Genomic DNA, 20,164 nt, shown 5'->3' on the forward strand with positions numbered 1-20,164 from the left:
AACATCCAGACGTGTCTCACAAGCCCCAAATGCATTACCCACCTAAGGATGGGGATGGGAGAGTTTCAAGGGCCAGACTCAGAATTCTTGGAGTCTACCCTGGGGGACAACAGACACCTCCCACATGTGGTACAAGCCTCCTTAGGAGCCGCTTCTGTGAAAGAGAAATGACCTCCAGGCACTGGGGGCCTGCCTCCCAGGTGACCTATTTACTCTCCCCTGGGCGCGGCCAGCTACACTTTTTCCTGCTAGAAACTCTGCTGACCTGGGGCCACCTGGCCCCATGCCAGGCTGATGGATTTCAAACCCCCAGCAATGACAGATACGTCATTTGAAACAATCTCCCACCTATTAAGCTAGCATAACTCTTGTTTAAGAATAGAGCACAATGCTGACAGGACTTTAAGGAAATAAGCACATTCATACACTGCTGGTGAGTTTATAGTGGTTCCCCTCTTTCTTAAGAAAAAAATCGGACAATATGTAACAGGAGCTAAGAACGGTGTGACCCAGTCATTCCACTTTTGAGAATATGATGCAAGAAAATAATTTCAAGAAAAAAGTAACCGAGCACACACAAATATATGCACAGCAACTGTGGTGCGACACAATGCAAAACTGGAAAAGGGCCAGGACACAATAGGGAAACGGTTAAGCAAACTGTGTGATGACATGAAACAGCCTATGGCCATTAGCCGTGACCAGTGCGGACCTTGCCAGCATGTTCAGATCTGGATGTTTAAGCCGGGATAGAATGTAAAGTGGCGTGTCCTGCTGAAGGTGACTAGTTTTTAAAGTTTGTAGGTATTCTCTAAACATTACAAGATAACCTAAAAGGAAAGAAGTTTAAGTGTTCCTTGAGTCCTTGCCTTGTAGAGCTGCTCAAGTTGGTCATTTACAAAGCACGTTTTTGAAAAACTGATGTACAGAAGCTCCTTAAAAGGAAAACAAAACCCCAACCAGGGCTCAAAGGAGCCCTGGGGTCCTACAGGCCCCCAGGCTGCTGGTGTTTGTTTTTTTTTTAATTGGAGGACAATTACTTTACAGTATTGTGATGGTTGTTGCCAAACATCAATATGAATCGGCCTTAGGTATACCTGTCTCCCCGTCCTGAAGCCCCCTCCCGCCTCCTGCCCACCCCACGGCTCCAGGTTGTCACAGAGCACGGGCTTGGGGTGCCCTGCATCATACATCAAACTCCCGCCGGTCAGCTCTCGTACGATGGCAGCGTGTATGTTTCAGTGCTGTTCTCTCGCATCGTCCACCCTCGCCTCCTCCCACAGAGGCCAAGAGTCTGCTCTTTCCTTCTGTGCCTCCTTCGCTGCCAGGCTGCTGTCCTCAATGCTGCTTCATCTCTGACTTGGGCCTGATGGTTACACACCCGCATCAGACAGAAGACACGCCTCTTCTTTCTCCAAGCACCACGGGCCAGCCCAGGGCAAGGAGAGCCTCTGGTCCCATTCCTGCGTCAGGTGGTGCCCAGCAGGAATTCACAAGGGGCCCCTGGGCAGGAGCAGGGGAGGAATTCCTCAGCTTGATGGAGAAGCCAAGATATCTTCCTCTCCTCGGGGAGGGCTGGTTTAGCCAGATTGGCATCTGCTGTGCCTGCCTGTAAAGAAGCTACACGCAAGGAAGTGAATGAGCGGCAACCTGGTATTGAGGATCTTTAGGGTCTAACAACTCAGAAGCTTATAAGCACCAATCCTAGTGCAAAGTGGGGCTTCAGGAAATAGCTGCAATCAGTTCTCTTTTCTTCATTGTATTACCTCTATTTGATTCCAATCCAAAGGCTGTTGTTTTGGCAAGAGCTTCATTAAGATGTAATTATACACCGTGCAGTTCACGCATTTAGAGTGCACCATGCAATGGATCACCACGGTCAACTTCAAAACCCCTGTGTCCCCTTTAGCCATCACCTCCTAATCCCTCTTCATCCACGCAGAGTGTGGAAAGATCGTAATTACTCCGTCACCACAGAACCAAAGTGTACAACCAGGTCGGGGTGGGGGTGATGCCTGCCCACCCAGGGCTCATCACCCCCTCCTCCTTCCCAACATCTACTCCCCACCCCCAGCTCAGTTCAGTTAGCCACTCCTCCCCAAAGGCAACTGGGCACCCTGGGGGTAGGGGGTTGCCGACCAACCTCACCCCATCAGGGTGGGCCCTCCTGGACCAAGCATAATCCTGTTCCTCCAGGTGAGTGTCCTAGAATGAGCTTAGGACCCGAGGCTGCCCAACAGGAAGTGGCAAACCGACTAGGGGCTTCTGGGGAAAGTTTTGTCTGCCCTAGAACAGTCTCATGGGGAGGCAGGGTCTCTTTTCTTCTTCCAGCTGCAGTTCACAGAAGTGCCCCGACTGCTTGCTTCCAGCCTGAGGAGGAAGCAAGGATGCTTCTTCAAGCAATGCTGAGGATGACGATGGAGCGATGGAAGGACCCCCGGCCCTTGGTGAAACTGTAACCCCGGGAGCCAGTGACCCAGGGGCGTGCCACCTCCGGACTTTGCTTGTTGTTTAAGCCAAGGTTTTAGTTTCTGGCGGTTTAACGCATCCTGGCTGACATGGGATGGTTAATGGGAAGGCCTGACCTTAGAACTTACAACAAGGGAAAAAGCTTTGTCTACCCAGCAATACTGATTGTATACACAGAAGGGTGGGTGGAAGAGGAACAGAGGTTTTGTTTCCCATCAAGAAATTTCTTAATAATTTTTAGATTCTATCTTTTTATTGGATGGGATTAATCTCAAACCATCCAGCTTAACCCCTCAGGCCTATGGAGGTAAACAGAAACAATCAAATGAGAACACGTAAAGGGGTCAACTGTCATGGCTGGAACTCCGGCAGAGATGCAAAGGCAGGCAGAGGGGTGGGAGAGCATTGTAGAGGAAGAAAGGGAAGGCTTCCAGTCGGCCCTAATTGGAAGCTGCAGACCCCAGGAAGCTGTAGGTGGGCCACTCGAAGCTGGGCATCCTTTGCCATCTGTTAGGGGTGCATGTTTGGCTTTCTGGGCTTCCCTGATAGCTCAGATGGCAAAGTATCTGCCTGCAATGCAGGAGACCCTGGTTCAATTCCTGGGTTAGGAAGATCCACTGGAGAAGGGTTAGGCTGCCCACTCCAGTATTCTTGGGCTTCCCTGGTGGCTCAGCTGGTAAAGAATCCACCTGCAATGCAGGAGACCTGGGTTCAATCCCTGGGTTGGGAAGATCCCCTAGAGGAGGGAATGGCTACCCTCTCCAGTATTCTGGCCTGGAGAATTTCATGGACTGTATAGTCCATGGGGTCACAAAGAGTCGGACACGACTAAGCGACTATAAAACTGTGTGAAACAGAATTTATCAAAATTCCTGTGTTTGAGGGCACAAATCTCTAGCAGTACTTCAAACAGAAAAACCACTTGTACTTGAAGTTGCATGCATTATGTATCCAAAGTGTTATATCAAGCGTTGGCGTATCTGACACGACTTTTGTCTTGAAGTCTCGCAGCTGCTGACAGAACAGCACACAAAATTCTACCAGCAGAGTGAGATCACCCAAGAGATAAGCATTTCCAGTTACAGAATGGCACACAGTCATCAGTGCGTCAATGTATTTCATCTCAGAGTTATTTGCCATCACATTTGTGCAGCTCAACAGAACAAAGAACATTTAAAATGTATTTGCATGGCTCATAAGTGTGCTTCCTATTACACTTGTTTATTTATATATAGATGAATAGATGTAGACCATTTTTAAAGTCTTGATTGAATTTGTTACAATATTGCTTCTGTTTTTCATGTTTGGGGTTTTGGCCGCAAGCATGTGAGATCTTAGCTCCCCGACCAGGAACTGGATCCACACCCCCTGCGTTGGAAGGCAAAGTCTGAACCGCTGGACCACCAGGGATGTCCCTACACCTTCTTCCTTAAAGTAGACCTTCCAAACTGTATCTGCTTCTCTTGAAAAACTTGGATCTGCCCCTATTAGTTACCTAAGACTTGAGCAAAGGTAAAAATCAAAAGATAGTGGGCGAAGCACACATTTCAACTTAAAAACAGCAAAGCAAAAAGGTATAGTTATTTGTAAGTGTAAAAAGTATCCCTGCCCTTTTAAAATGAAAGCAGAGTGTGTCTATTGCTCTTACAATTGACAGTTTCACTCCCTCATGTTACCTGCCTGGCCCCTGTGAATACTAAGTATGTTATCCCATTGACAAAAAAAGATTGCATAGGCTTAAACAGAAACAGACTCACAAATTTATGGTTACCAAAAGGGAAAGGGAGGGGGAGGGATAAATCAGGAGTATGGGATTAACAGATACCCACTACCACATATAAAATAGATAAGCAACGAGGATCTAGTGTGTCGAACAGTGATCCATGGGGCTTCCCCAGCGGCTCAGTGGTAAAAAATCTGCCTGCCAACGCAGGAGATGCAGGTTTGATCCCTGTGTTGGAAAGACTCCCTGAAGAAGGAAATTGCAACCCTCTCAAGTATTCTTGCCTGGGAAATCCCATGGACAGAGGAGCCTAGCGGGGTATAGTCCATGGGGTCGCGAAAGAGTCGGACAGGTCTGAAGCAACTAGAACAACAACAGGGAACTATACTCAATATCTTGTAATGACCTCTAATGGAAAACAGCCTGAAAATATATATATATATATATATATATATATATATATATATGACTGAATCACTTTTGCTGTACCCCTGAAACTAGCTCCATATTGTAAATCATCTGTATTTCAGTTTTTAAAAATGTGGAAGCTTGACCTAGAGGCAAATGACAGCCGAGAGCGGGGAAGAAGGAGGCATGTGAGCCTCCAGCCGCTGCTGATTTCTGCAGATTCCTGTTCAGGAGGGAGACGAGGGCTGAGAGAGGCAGAAGCCCGCTTATCAGATGAGATCAGCGTGGGGAGTGAGTCATCAAATGGAAAAACAGTCTTTTAAAGTAGGGAATCAGGAACAACGACACAGAGACTTCCCGGTGGACCAACAGTGAAGAATCCACCTTGCAGTGCACGGGTTCAATCCCTGGTTGGGGATCTAAGAATCCCACATGCCTTGGAGTTACTGATCCCATGCCCCAGTGAGATTCCACATGACTCAACAAAGATCCTGCGGGCCAGGACTAAACCCAATGCAGCCACGTGAGTAAATAAGTATTTAGGAATAATGACGTGTTCACCTGAATCACATCACTTTACTTGCAAAGACAGAAATAAACATTCTGCCTGTCAACACTCATCTCGCGACATCAGGCCAGGCCGTTTCAGGAGAACGGCTCAATGGACTAGGAAATTTCTGACTTTTGTGCAGAAAACACACTTGAATGCAGCCTCCGCTGGATGGGCTCTTGGTTTCTTTAAAACAGAGTAAAAATTTACAGCTCTTGAGCATTTCAGGTGCTGATGTCAGGATTCTTCTGATTTGCCCCTCATCTGTTATAACTGTCTCACCAACACTGAAGATAAGAGCAGTTTTGAGTTACTCACCTTGATCCGTTTTTCCAAAGTTTTCAAACTAGTTTTCATATGAATGAAGTTTATTCTCACTCAAATTGAATTAGTTCATGTGATATTTAACTAAAATACAAATCAATACCAAGAAAAAAATGGCATAAACCAGTTAGGAAACAAATGTCGCTAATTTAAGGCAATGATACCACTCAACTGGGGAGAGTCAATTGCTTAGAACAGCCTGCGGGCTGAGAGCCTGCTGCCTACGGTGGCGTCCATCCGTGAACTTCCCAGGGGACCAGAAAACATCAATTAGTCAGGCTAATGGACGATGTGATCAAAACCTTTGCTTGATGACCTCTGGGCAGGGCAGGTCTTCTTTTTTTTTTTCAGGGCAGGTCTTATATTGAGTGTCCAATGAGTTTCACCTAGTAGCTTACTAGCAAGTTTCTTTGAAAATGTCAAATTTTAAGCAGCATGTAACTTGTGAACATCAATTGCCATCCTGTGATTTGAGGCAAGAAAATGTATCCACCAAAAAGTCAATTTGTAACTTTTGGACTAATCTTTAAATTGAGACCAACCATAGACATACATTGCTGCTGCTGCTGCTGCTGCTGCTGCTAAGTCGCTTTAGTCATGTCCGACTCTGTTCGACCCCAGAGACGGCAGCCCACCAGGCTCCCCCCATGGATTGGCCACCATCAAAACCACCAGATCCACCCTGATAGTCCTTCTGATTGGAGTTTCAGTTTCCTGTGCCTACAAGACACGCACGTGGGGACAACAGTGTGTTGGTATAACAGGGAAGCAAATGGAAGACACTAATCTTGTGTCCATTTTTAACTGAATTTTGTGAAATTTTAAATTATCATTTACTGAGCTTTTTGATTATACCTTCCACATGACTTGCATTTGGCACATGAGACAAATTTAAATATGCTCCCTTTTAAATGTAAGAACATGGGACTAAAAGTTTGAAGATGCCAATGCTTTATTGCTTTCCCGTTATGAGGCAAAAAAAACTTTAACAATCAGAATATCATTGGCAATTTTTGCTTAAGAGTTTGTTCTCTTTCAATGGTAGGTCACAGAAACTTACCATGAACTACCTCCCTCAAAAAAGGAAATTTATCAGCACACATAACTGGGAAGGTCTGGACGGGCCTTGCCCGCAGGGTGGGCTAGACTCAGTGACCTCAGCCTGGGGCCAAGCCTCTCCCTCCTTCCTGTCTCCTGTCTCTGGTTCTCATGCCTTCGTCTGCCTTTGTCTCACCTGCATCACCTTCCACCCATCAGGCCCAAGTTGAATGACCTTCTTCTTCCTTTTCTGCTACGTATTGACAATAGACCCACACAGCCCTGCCAAACCAAGTGAGCCCGACAGGGAATCCATCCATGTTGTGAGACTAAAGGAGTTTCCTCTAAATCCATGGAAATCTACAGTGAAAGAGTTCTCCCCAGCTTCTTATGAGACAACCCAGCCTCCCTGCATAGATGAGAATGTACAAGAAAATAATCCAATAATCCAATATTCACTCAGGTCAAGGGCAAAAGGTGAAGAGGAGGTCCATCATGGATCACAGGGACAGGGCTCCTGGGGACCAAGGCTGGACCCCACGCACAGTGGAGCCTCTCAGATCCTCTCTGCTGCCTGAGAAGGTCTCCAGAAATCAATGGGGCACCCCCAAATGGGAAGAACTCAGACAGGAAATGAGAGAAAGAAGCTGAGACTCGGGAAAACATTCAAGAGGCAAAGTTGAAATGCATTTGCAGACCTGTGTTGCAAACAAAACAGCTACAACTTTTTAATGGAAAACTGCTCTTGAGAATGATAGACAGGAATCATATAACCCCCTCCAGGGCCTCCTGGTGACCAGCGCAGTAACAAGGATGGATAATATGCCGAGATGAGGTGTATTGCTTTCCTCTGGCTTCTGTAAGACGTTACAGATGGCTCAGAACAATAGGGGGCTTCCCTGGTGTCTCAGCTGGTAGAGAATCCGCCTGCAATGCAGGAGACCCCGATTCGATCCCTCGGTAGGGAAGATCCGCTGGAGGAGGGCATGGCAACACACTCCAATGTTCTTGCCTAGAGAATCCCATGGACAGAGGAGCCTGGCGGGCTTCCTTCCGTGGGGTCACAAAAACTCATTAACACTTAGAACAATAGGAAGTTATCCCCCTTCAGTTCTGGGGCAGGAAGCCTGAAATCCCGGTGTCGGCTGGCTGAGCGCCCTCTGGAGGCCGTGGATGGTGGTGCAGCATTGCGTTCCGGGCCTCTTCCAGCTCCTAGCGGCTGTTGGCGTCCCTCGGCTCTGTCAGGGCCTTCTCTGTGTGTTTTTCTCTCGAGCCTGTGTCTCGCCTCTTTGTAAAGACTCTTGTTTTTGGATTCAGGGCTCACCAGATAATGCAGGATGATCTCTGGAGAGCCTTAATTACATCTACCAAGTAGATTTTCCAAATAAGGCCACATTCACAGGTTTGGCATGGACATTTTGTGGGAGATCACTGTTCATCCTACTAACCAAGGACTTGCCAGTTGCAAGATAAATGGAATTTCTGCTGAAACAGACGATTCTCAAAAGCTTTTGCTTTCTGGTGTTACACAGTGCAGCAGAAAAATTAAAATTTAAAAACGAAAATAGCCTTCCTTTTCTAATGGATAATTAAATGCTTTTCTCTATTAGGGATAGTTTTTTTTTTTTAATAATTTCACATGGCCACATGTGTAAAAGAAGCCTTGGGAGAGGTGGGTTCCTACTGGTGGGATGTGGACCTTGGCAGGCTGTCATGTAGATAAAATAGATCATCAGTTCAGTTCAGTTCAGTTCAGTCGCTCAGTCGTGTCCAACTCTTTGCGACTCCATGAATCGAAGCACACCAGGCCTCCCCATCCATCACCAACTCCCGGAGTTCACTCAGACTCACGTCCATCGAGTCCATGATGCCATCCAACCATCTCATCCTCTGTCATCCCCTTCTCCTCCTGCTCCCAATCCTTCCTAGCATCAGAGTCTTTTCCAATGAGTCAACTCTTCTCATGAGGTGGCCAAAGTACTGGAGTTTCAGCTTCAGCATCATTCCTTCCAAAGAAATCCCAGGGCTGATCTCCTTCAGAATGGACTGGTTGGATCTCCTTGCAGTCCAAGGGACTCTCAAGAGTCTTCTCCAACACCACAGTTCAAAAGCATCAATTCTTCAGTGCTCAGCCTTCTTCACAGTCCAACTCTCACATCCATACATGACCACAGGAAAAACCATAGCCTTGACTAGACAGACCTTAGTCGGCAAAGTAATGTCTCTGCTTTTCAATATGCTATCTAGGTTGCTCATAACTTTCCTTCCAAGGAGTAAGCGTCTTTTAATTTCATGGCTGCAATCACCATCTGCAGTGATTTTGGAGCCCCCCAAAATAAAGTCTGACACTGTTTCCACTGTTTCCCCATCTCTTTCCCATGAAGTGATGGGACCAGATGCCATGACCTTCGTTTTCTGAATGTTGAGCTTTAAGCCAATTTTTTCACTCTCCTCTTTCACTTTCATCAACAGGCTTTTTAGTTCCTCTTCACTTTCTGCCATAAGGGTGGTGTCATCTGCATATCTGAGGTTATTGATATTTCTCCCAGCAATCTTGATTCCAGCTTGTGCTTCTTCCAGCCCAGCATTTCTCATGATGTACTCTGCATAGAAGTGAAATAAGCAGGGTGACAATATACAGCCTTGACGTACTCCTTTTCCTATTTGGAACCAGTCTGTTGTTCCATGTCCAGTTCTAACTGTTGCTTCCTGACCTGCATACAGGTTTCTCAAGGGGCAGGTCAGGTGGTCTGGGATTCCCATCTCTTTCAGAATTTTCCACAGTTTATTGTGATCCACACAGTCAAAGGCTTTGGCATAGTCAATAAAGCAGAAATAGATGTTTTTCTGGAACTCTCTTGCTTTTTCCATGATCCAGCAGATGTTGGCAATTTGATCTCTGGTTCCTCTGCCTTTTCTAAAACCAGCTAGAACATGAGGAAGTTCACGGTTCACGTATTGCTGAAGCCTGGCTTGGAGAATTTTGAGCATTACTTTACTAGCATGTGAGATGAATGCAACTGTGCAGTAGTTTGAGCTTTCTTTGGCATTGCCTTTCTTTGGGACTGGAATGAAAACTGACTTTTTTCCTGTCCTGTGGCCACTGCTGAGTTTTCCAAATTTGCTGGCATATTGAGTGCAACACTTTCACAGCATCATCTTTCAGGATTTGAAATAGCTCAACTGGAGTGCCATCACCTCCACTAGCTTTGTTCATAGTGATGCTTTCTAAGGCCCAGTTGACTTCATACTCCAAGATGTCTGGCTCTAGATGAGTGATCACACCATCGTGATTATCTGGGTCATGAAGATCTTTTTTGTATAGTTCTTCTGTGTATTCTTGCCACCTCTTCTTAGTATCTTCTGCTTCTGTTAGGTCCATACAATTTCTGTCCTTTATTGAGCCCATCTTCGCATGAAATATTCCCTTGGTATCTCTAACTTTCTTGAAGAGATCTCTAGTCTTTCCCATTCTGTTGTTTTCCTCTATTTCTTTGCATTGATTGCTGAAGAAGGCTTTCTTATCTCTTCTTGCTATTCTTTGGAATTCTGCATTCAGATGCTTTTATCTTTCCTTTTCTCCTTTGCTTTTTGCTTCTCTTCTTTTCACAGCTATTTGTAAGGCCTCACCAGACAGCCATTTTGCTTTTTTGCATTCTTTTCCATGGGGATGGTCTTGATCCCTGTCTCCTGAACAATGTCATGAACTTCATTCCCTAATTCATCAGGCACTCTATCTATCAGATCTAGGCCCTTAAATCTATTTCTCACTTCCACTGTATAATCATAAGGGATTTGATTTAGGTCATACCTGAATGGTCTAGTGGTTTTCCCTACTTTCTTCAATTTGAGTCTGAATTTGGTAATAAGGAGTTCATGATCTGAGCCACAGTCAGCTCTTGGTCTTGTTTTTGTTGACTGTATAGAGCTTCTCCATCTTTGGCTGCAAAGAATATAATCAGTCTGATTTTGGTGTTGACCATCTGGTGATGTCCATGTGCAGAGTCTTCTCTTGTGTTGTTGGAAGAGGGCGGCGGCCGAGAGGAGCCACCCCACGACCAAGGAGCCGTGGCTGTGCGGGTGCAGGAGGGCCTAGAGGAGCTATCCCACGTTGAAGGTCAGTAAGGGTGGCGGTGAGGCATTGGTTGCGCTTTGCTGGAGCAGCCATGAAGAGATACCCGACGCCCAAGGTAAGAGAAACCCAAGTAAGATGGCAGGTGTTGCAAGAGGGCATCAGAGGGCAGACACACTGAAACCATACTCACAGAAAACTAGTCAGTCTAATCACACTAGGACCACAGCATTGTCTAACTCAATGAAACTAAGCCATGCCCGCGGGGCAACTCAAGACGGGCGGGTCATGGTGGAGAGGTCTGACAGAATGTGGTCCACTGGAGAAGGGAATGGCAAACCACTTCAGTATTCTTGCCTTGAGAACCCCATGAACAGTATGAAAAGGCAAAATGATAGGATACCGAAAGAGGAACTCCCCAGGTCAGTAGGTGCCCAATATGCTACTGGAAATCAGTGGAGAAATAACTCCAGAAAGAATGAAGAGATGAAGCCAAAGCAAAAACAATACCCAGCTGTGGATGTGACTGGTGATAGAAGCAAGGTCCGATGCTGTAAAGAGCAATATTGCATAGAAACCTGGAATGTCAGGTCCATGAATCAAGGCAAATTGGAAGTGGTCAAACAGGAGATGGCAAAAGTGAACGTCGACATTCTAGGAATTAGTGAACCAAAATGGACTGGAATGGGTGAATTTAACTCAGATGACCATTATATGTGCTACTGCAGGCAGGATCCCTCAGAAGAAATGGAGTAGCCATCATGGTCAACAAAAGAGTCCAAATGCAGTACTTGGATGCAATCTCAAAAATGTCAGAATGATCTCTGTTCGTCTCCAAGGCAAACCATTCAATATCACGGTAATCCAAGTCTGTGGCCCAACCAGTAATGCTGAAGAAGCTGAAGTTGAACGGTTCTATGAAGACCTACAAGACCTTTCAGAACTAACACCTAAAAAAGATGTCCTTTTCATTATAGGGGACTGGAATGCAAAAGTAGGAAGTCAAGAAACACCTGGAGTAACAGGCAAATTTGGCCTTGGAATGCAGAAAACTAGATCATAGGGAACTTCAAATTCCCACCCAGAGCCAAAACTCCACCATTTTCTTTCCTCCTGTTCAGAGACATTCCACCTTCTGTGTGTTTACATCTATTTACAATTTTTTTCTTATGATGAGAACTTTAAAGATCTACTCTCTTAGCAACTTTCTTCTTTTTTTTCCTTATAGTGAATAGTGAAGTCGCTCAGTCGTGTCCGACTCTTTGCGACCCCATAGGCTGTAGCCTACCAGGCTCCTCTGTCCATGGGATTTTCCAGGCAATAGTCCTGGAGTGGATTGCCATTTCCTTCTCCAGAGGATCTTCCCAACCCAGGGATGGAACCCGGGTCTCCCGCAGTGTAGACAGACGCTTTACCATCTGGGCCACCAGGGAAGTTTTTTTCCTTAGCAGCTTTCAAACATGATACAGTATGGTTAACTAAAGTCAGTATCCTGTACATCACACCCTCAGGATTTATTTAATCAGTGAGCATCTTTGGAATCAAATCATTTGATAGACCCTTGATTATTTAAGAAAAGTTTCTAGAAATACACTCAATTGATCAAATAATTTTAAATTATTAACTAACAGTTTATTTAATATATATTATTCTCTGTTAGTGATTTAATCCAAAACTCTTGATACATAGCACAAAACTGCCCTCCGAAACTGTTATATCAGCTTACACTCCCTTCAGGAACATAGAAGGCCTATTTTCTCACGTCAGCTCTCATCAACCTTGTTGGATAATTAAAGAAACCTAAAGATCTAGTTGTCTCAGATTTTGCTGCTACATACACGCGAAGCTGTTGGTTGAGAATGTGAAATAAATTAGCTTTCTGAGCAGTGACTAGAGCCTCACGGATGGAAAAGCATCTCAGACGAGAGCAACACCGGTAGCACCTCTGCTTCAGGTTATCAGGAGCTTGTCTGAAATAGTTTGCAGTGAATGGTTTAGGTCAATGAGAGGGTGATTCCAATTAAGGAATTTTAGCCGAGGGGGGAAGGTCACTTGAGTAAGTGAATGGCCATTATTGTCTGAGATTAAAGCAGCAAACCCGTCCAATAAAGAACACATTGTTTGAAAGACCTGATTAAGTACACTCTGAAAACAGACGTCAGCATGGAGGGGAGGGTTGTTCTAACTAGAGAGACTGTGACTTACACCAGGACATTGACCTTATCTTATGTGAGTTCTGATATTTTCTGGGTCTCAGCCAGGAGATTTCTCACTAAGCTGACCTCACAGTGATAAGATAGTCAGAGTTTGGGTTTGTCAATGCCGTCTATCTGGGCAGACCCAGGAAAAATAATAAATGAGCAACTGGGTAAGGTTTAGATATAATCTCATTAGGAGGCCTGTGTTGTGAGATGGTGGGAAGTGGATTACGGTGACCTAGTTCTATAACCCATTCTGAAACTCTCTGAGACTATTCCAAAACCAATTTTGCCTAGAATTAAAATACACATGTTGTAAAGTCATTTGGTATTTCCAGTGAAATCAGGAGCAAATCTCTACCATGCGATGCTGAGTGGATACAGAAAAGAGCTGTGACAAAGCCCTGCATTAGAGCTACCTTGGGACCTTGGAGGGCTGTTCAGAATCCCAAGGAAGCAAATTATTCACCCACAAAACCTAAGTTCTGCAGATAGGAAAATTAACATGTATTTAAGACCTGAAAGAAACTGAGCTGTGGGGAGGAGATATTCAAATGAAAGTTAAAAATAAAACCCACCACAGGGGGACTTCCCTAGTGGTCCAGTGGCTAAGACTGTATTCCCAATGCCCGCGGACCTGGGTTCGATTCCTGACCAGGGAACTAGATTTCACATGCTGCAACTAAAGATCCTGTGTGCCCCCAACAAAGACCAGGAGCAGCCATATATATATATATATGTAAAAAGAAAACCTACCACGTGGATGGACTTGCAGGGCATTATGCAAAGTGAGATAAGTCAGGCATAAAAATACCGTATGGTATCACTTGTATGTGGAATCTAAAAAGTACAATGAACTAGTGAATATGACCAAAAAACAAGGCTGTTTGAAGGACTGAAGGAGGTCAGACGTGTAGAGGTTTGAGAAGAATGCCTGCTACACTGTAGGAATATATACGTGTTGTCTCTTATGAGGCAAGAAATGTTTATCAAATACCCATTGCGTTTCAGAGCCAGGGAGCTGGCCCGTGTCTCAGCCCACTGGAAAATGGACAAGAAAACCCCACGAGATGGCCAGAGCAGTCACTGGTGCCAGGGGAACAAGGCGGGACACCATCCCAAGCCACTCTGGGGCAGAGGGTGAGACTCCAGGGAGACCTGCCAGAGGGAACGCCCCGTGTGCTGAACCCCTGCAACTGTTCACTCGGTGAAGAGAGGAGCAGACAGGATGGGGAGAAGACCCCAGAGGGCAAGAGACACGTGCTGGTGGTTCTGGAAGGCTTGAGCAGGCCCCGGAGGACGCCTGGTGGCAGAGCAGACACAGCTGAACCAGGAAGAGCCCTTCCGCCATCCTCGGGGAGCTGAGCTTTATCCTGAAAGCCAAGGGGAGGCCCTGGGGGATTTTAAACAAGCCCGCCCCCTAAAGGGTTAACAAACCAGCGTGCTGCCGTCCACCCTGATCTTTATAGTGCATCTGCAAGAAAACCTATGTTTTTCTTTTGTTATCTCAAAAATAGTTGTAGTAACACTTGTCTGGGTCTTGAACGGTGGCCCATTTCTTCCTATAGCAGTAGTTATGATTCCGTAAGGACGACCAGCTAGATAATAAATGCTTGCCCCTGTGAGATTTTTTTTCCCCATTTCTTCGCTCATTTTGTGCAATCACATCCAAAAAGGGCCCGCTGATTGGGTTTCTCCTCATGTCCCAGATGTGGGATGGAGGCCTGGAGGGGCCTTGAGCTGCATTTAGGGCAAACCACGTGACCAAGCGGCGGCGTCAGTCCGAGCATCACCGCAGGACTTATTTGACGGGATGCATTTATGGTACTAAATGGCTGGGCTAAATGGGGCCATTATCTGGCCTTTTTGCTGCTGCTATGAATGTCCCTCCAGAATGTGGGTATCGTGCTTCCCGGACGTGATTTCGAGACATTTATGCCAGTTCCAGTCAATGCACATGCATGAGCTTGGGTTATTTCAGTCGTGTCTCTTGAACACTTAGGCACAAACTCAATGCAAAATCCTCTATTAAATGCTTCCAGGGCAATCAAAGACAGAAAGAGGGGGAAAGAGCAGAGATTTGTTGAATACTCAGTGGAGTCTAGGGGTTGAAATGAGACCTGAAATTATTAATGACTTGGAATAAGCCAAGAAAAAAAAATTGTAGCTCTACATCCCAAGGGCCACTTCAAAGGCTACCGTCTTTCTGCTGGACCTGGGGGTGCCCTCGCCACTGGAGGTGAGGGAGAAGGAGCCCTGCTGAGGGGGGACCATCCGGGGGACCATCTGCCAGGAGCGAGAGGCAGACACCTCTCAAGCTGAGCCTCTGAGGGGCAGGCACCGCCCTCCGAATGGAAACTGTTGGCCTCTGTGGTTCATCACCCCACCCTGCAAGCACACTCTGAGATGAACAGCTGCTTCTTATGAACTGTCTGTGCCAAACGCCCAAAATACCTTTTCCATATGTTCTTGTTTGACTTCCCCACCTCTAAGGTTTGCCCAGCAGAAATGGGAACAGATTCTGGAAGAATGTACCAGCTTTGATTTATTTAACAAATTAATTGTATACGTAAAGGAATAAGCAGGGGTGTACAGACAGACAGAAATGCGGCAAATATCCATGCAGTTAGGTGCCTCCGACATCTGAGATCTGGGCATGCCTTATGAGAAAGGGAAATGACTACTTAAAGAATAAAATTACTGCAGAATTTCTACATTCTAGGGAAAAAGCGGTACTCATAGTAGGCAGCACAAACGCTTGAGAAAACATGTGTGTGCTTAGTCGCATCGACTCTGTGCGACCCCATGGACTGTAGCCTGCCAGGTTCCTCTGTCCATGGGATTCTCCAGGTGAGAATACTGGAGTGGGTTGCGATGTCCTCCTCCAGGGCATCTTCCCAACCCAGGAATCGAACCCGTGTCTCACGTCTCCTGCATTGGCAAGCGGATTTTTTACCACGAGTGCCATACGAGAAAATAAAGGGGACCTTTGGGTCAGGAAAGGGGACATCCCGTACTCACTCTCTGTGGGGATTAGGCAGAGAAGGGCGGAGAGCGAGAGAAAACCAGATTACTCCGCTTGATAAAGAAAGGGCAGTAGGCACGGTCCTCTGGCCATTCTGGAGGAAAATGGCTCTAGGGGCCTAGGTGGTCAAATGAGGAGCTGACGGGGAAGAAAAGAGGCGTCTTGAGAAGATATGCTGGCAGACACCAACACGAGCAGGACAGCCGATGAGACTTGCGGCAGGGAGCGCAAAGGGACAAGAGGGCTGCGACGCTTGATTCCTACAGTCGTCCCTCAGCATCCAAGGTGGAAAAACTGGTTCCAGACCCCCTCCACCCACGGATACCAGAATCCACGGATGCTCAAGTCCCTCATATAAAATGCTGCATTGTTCGCATATAACTACGGCACCCCACTCCAGTACTCTTGCCTGGAAAATCCCATGGACGGAGGTGCCTGGTAGGCTGCAGTCCATGGGGTCACTAGGAGTCAGACATGACTGAGCGACTTCACTTTTCACTTGCATGCATTGGAGAAGGAAATGGCAACCCACTCCAGTGTTCTTGCCTGGAGAACCCCAGGGACCGGGGAGCCTGGTGGGCTGCCGTCTACAGGGTCGCACAGAGTCAGGCACAACTGAAGTGACTTAGCAGCATACACACCTTCACATTTATTTTTAAATTTTGAAAAATTTTATATTGGAGTATAGCTGATTAACAATATTGTGATAGTTTCACGTGGGCAGCAAAGGATTCAGTCACACATCTACATGTACCCATTCTCCCCCAAACTCCCCTCCCATCCAGGCTGCCACATAACACTGAGCAGAGTTCCCTGCACTCTGCTGTGGGTCCTTGTTGGTGATCCATTTTAAATACAGCAGTATGTATGTGTTGATCCCAATCGCCTCTAGTTTATTTCCGATACCTAATACAGTGTAGATTCCACCTAAATAGCTGCAAATATTATGTTCCTGGCATGGCAAATGCCAGCTTTGCTTTTTTGCAACTTTCTGAACTTAAAAAATATATATTTCCATCTGCATTTGGTTGAATCCACAAACTAGGAACCCATGGATACAGAGGGCAGAGTATAGCAGCCAAGTCTTTGAGCAGTGATGTAAGAGTCTTCTTAGGCCCTAAATGTTCATCAGATTTCACTGCTGTTTGTGCTCTGGGAAAGAGAGAGAGGTGTGTTTAGGGTGGACAGAGCAGCCTTAGGAAGCAACAAGATGGACAGGTCACTCAGATTCAATAAAGGCAGGAATTTGTACCAACAGGTGACTGTGGGAATACAGCCCATAAACCCCCTCCCCTCAGTTCTGGGACGTCATTAGAAATCTCAGAAAAGCTGTGAATGTCCTAGAGCCAGAGTTTGGCATAGGGCCTCCATCGAGTCTGTCTGAATATGAAAGAAAAAGGGAGATCTGCAAAAGCCTGGAAAACATAGAAGCATCCCGGCAGCTGACACTGATGACAATTCCACATAATTACGAGTGTGGACCAAAAGCAGAGAAGCCCTGGTGATTCATCATTTCCAGATTTGCTGCTCTGACTTCTTCACTGGGCACCAGCTCAACCTGTGGCCCGGGATGCCACGTGATTTCTTGGGCTTTTCCAAAAGACTTTTCAGAGTTGTTGCTGTGTTGTTTGCTTGTTTTGTCTGCTACAAAGGGGAGAGGCTCTAGTAGGCACAATTCCTTCTTTTTAATTCCTCCAGTTAATGGTGTGCTCATTTCTCGTGTTCTCTAATTGAAGCCATTCTTCCTCCTTTCACAAGCGCAGCACAGAATTGCCCTGTATACAAAGAAAGGCCAAATGGGACCGAACCATTACATTGTTTTCAAAATGGAAGTGATTTTCTTGGCTTTTCCCACTATAAAAGGAACTTTCTAAAAAAGAAACTTTTTTTAAATCAGACAATATAGAAAACTAAAGAGGACAATAAAAACACCTGGTTTCCTACAACACAGCTTTTTTTCTTTTATTTTGCAAAAACTCCATAATAGATGGTGCTGCTGCGGTGCTGAGCTCCGTCGTGCCCAACTCTTTGCGACCCCATGGACTGTAGCCCACCGGTCTCTGCCCATGAGATTTCCCAGGCAAGAATACTAGAGTGGGTTGCCATTTCCTCCTCCAGGGGGTCTTCCCAACCCAGGAACTGAACCCGCGTCACCTGCATTGGCAAGCAGATTCTTTGCCACTGAGCCCAAGAGATGGTGCATAGTTGTGCAACTAGCTTCATTTCTTTCTAGCTCTATATGGTGAATATCTATGCCAATGAATGTGGAGCGTCATTTTAAGCAGCTGTATAGTATTCTGTTGGATAGAGTCCCTACATTTATTTCTCCAGTCTTTCATTTACAGACAGTTTGGAAGCAATGAAGAGATAAATGGCCTTTTACCAACATTTTGCACACTTGTCCACCTGCTTCCTGGGGATACATCCTAGAAGTATGAGGTAGTGACTAATTCTTCAATGCATGTATTCAATACCTACTATCACACATCTCTGTTGGCTCTGAGAATAGAGCAAGAATCTAGACCAGCAAGGTCCCTCCTTCAGCGTTGTTAGTCTGGTAGAAAATGTAAGTATTAATTAAACAAGGAATTCAAATAAAGTGCGATGAGTGTTTTCATGGGGAAAGTACAGAGTATTCTAGCTCAAAGGAAATGCACTTTAAAAAGGCTCTTGCTACAGCTCAGCTAATTGCTCCCTGAGCAACCTTATGTAAATATACCCTCCCCTAGAAGGTTTGCAAGCACCTTACTCCCATAGGCAACCCTGTGAACCCACATTCATTTTTGTCTGAGCCCATCCCAAAGGTCAAAGTTGCTCTCTTGACTGAGTTCATGGTATAGGCATTATGTAAATAGATCTTTGGTTACTTTTCTATTGTCCTATCCATTTGTTAAAAAGACACTTAGCAACCCTGCCTTCGAGTAAGCACAGTTTCAGAAGCTGATTGCTTAATTTCCCAAAGATATGCTTCAGTTTTCATACTCAGGCAAACTTCAGAAGCTGAAGTTGGTCCCCAGCCACCCTGACCCGCTGTGCTTCAAGGCCTGCAACCCTCGGCGTTTCTTTCCGTCCACACGGGGCTGCCCACAGCCCGATTTTTCCTGAATAGTACCCACCACTGCCTCAGAGAGCTCAGAGGACTTCTCATTAACACATACCTGTTGTTGATTCTTTCTGTACAAAATGTGGAGGACATGCAGAAGGCTTCGGGTTGGTGGAAAACGGGAACAAAAAAGATGAAAGATTTTTAAATAATGACCCAGTCTAGAATAACCTGGGGAAGTTCACAAGTCCCGCAATATGCTTATATAGAATATTCACTGGGCTACAGGCTTTCTCATCATTTCTCTTCTATAAATCAATCTGAAATCTCAAATACCATTCATTCACTCAGCCTTTACTGAGGCTGTGCAGGGCCTCTGAGCCTGAGGATAGAATGTGTGTATGTGATTGTATGAACATCACAGATCATCATGGGTTTCAGCTATTGTTACATGAGTGGACCTGCAGACTTGGAAAGTCATCTTCCAGCAGGTGGGGTTGGCAGCTTCCCCAAGAAGGTGGACAGTTCATTGTACAGGTCTTGAGGGTCTGCCTGGTGAACCCCTCATGTCCAAAAGTGGACCCGAATGGCAGAGGATGTGGGGAACGGGGCCTTCCTCAGGGTCAAGGTGGACACAGCTCCCGGGTGACCTGATTAAGGTGGCACGCATCACACGAGGATGCCCCGGTGGCTGTGGTGTTGCACCATCCTAGGGAGTATGGCTATCATCATGGTAGGATCAGAATCTGTCTTTGGGGAATTTCATTGGCGGTCCAGTAGCTAAGATTCCAAACTCCCAATGCAGAGGGCATGGGTTTGACCCCTGGACAGGGAACTAAGATTCCCCATGCCAAGTGGTGTGGCCAAAAATAAATAATAATTTAAAAATTTGTAAGAAAAAAAGGGGAATTCCCTGGTGGCCCAATGGTTAAGACTCCACCTTCCAAAGCAGGGGTCATGGGTTCAACCCCTGTTTGGGGAACTAAAATCCCACATGCCTTGGGGTGTAGCCAAAAATTAAAGAAAAAAAAAAAGAAAACCACTGATATGAGACTTCCCTGGTGGATCAGTGGTTAAAACTCCTCGAGGAGCTAAAAGCCCACGTGCTTCATGGCCAAAAAACCGAAACATAAAACATAAACAACATTGTAACAAATTCAATAAAGGTTTTTTTTAAAAAATGGTTCACATAAAAAAAAAAAAAAAAACCTTTTAAAAATGTTTAAAAAAATAAATCTGTCTTTGGAAATCTGACTTTTGCATACCACTGATATTTCCTGGAGCACTTTTTTTCCCCACTGTCCCTTGTCAACA

The sequence above is a fragment of the Budorcas taxicolor genome, chromosome 24 (genome assembly GCF_023091745.1).
Source record: "Budorcas taxicolor isolate Tak-1 chromosome 24, Takin1.1, whole genome shotgun sequence".
Lineage (NCBI taxonomy): Eukaryota > Metazoa > Chordata > Mammalia > Artiodactyla > Bovidae > Budorcas > Budorcas taxicolor.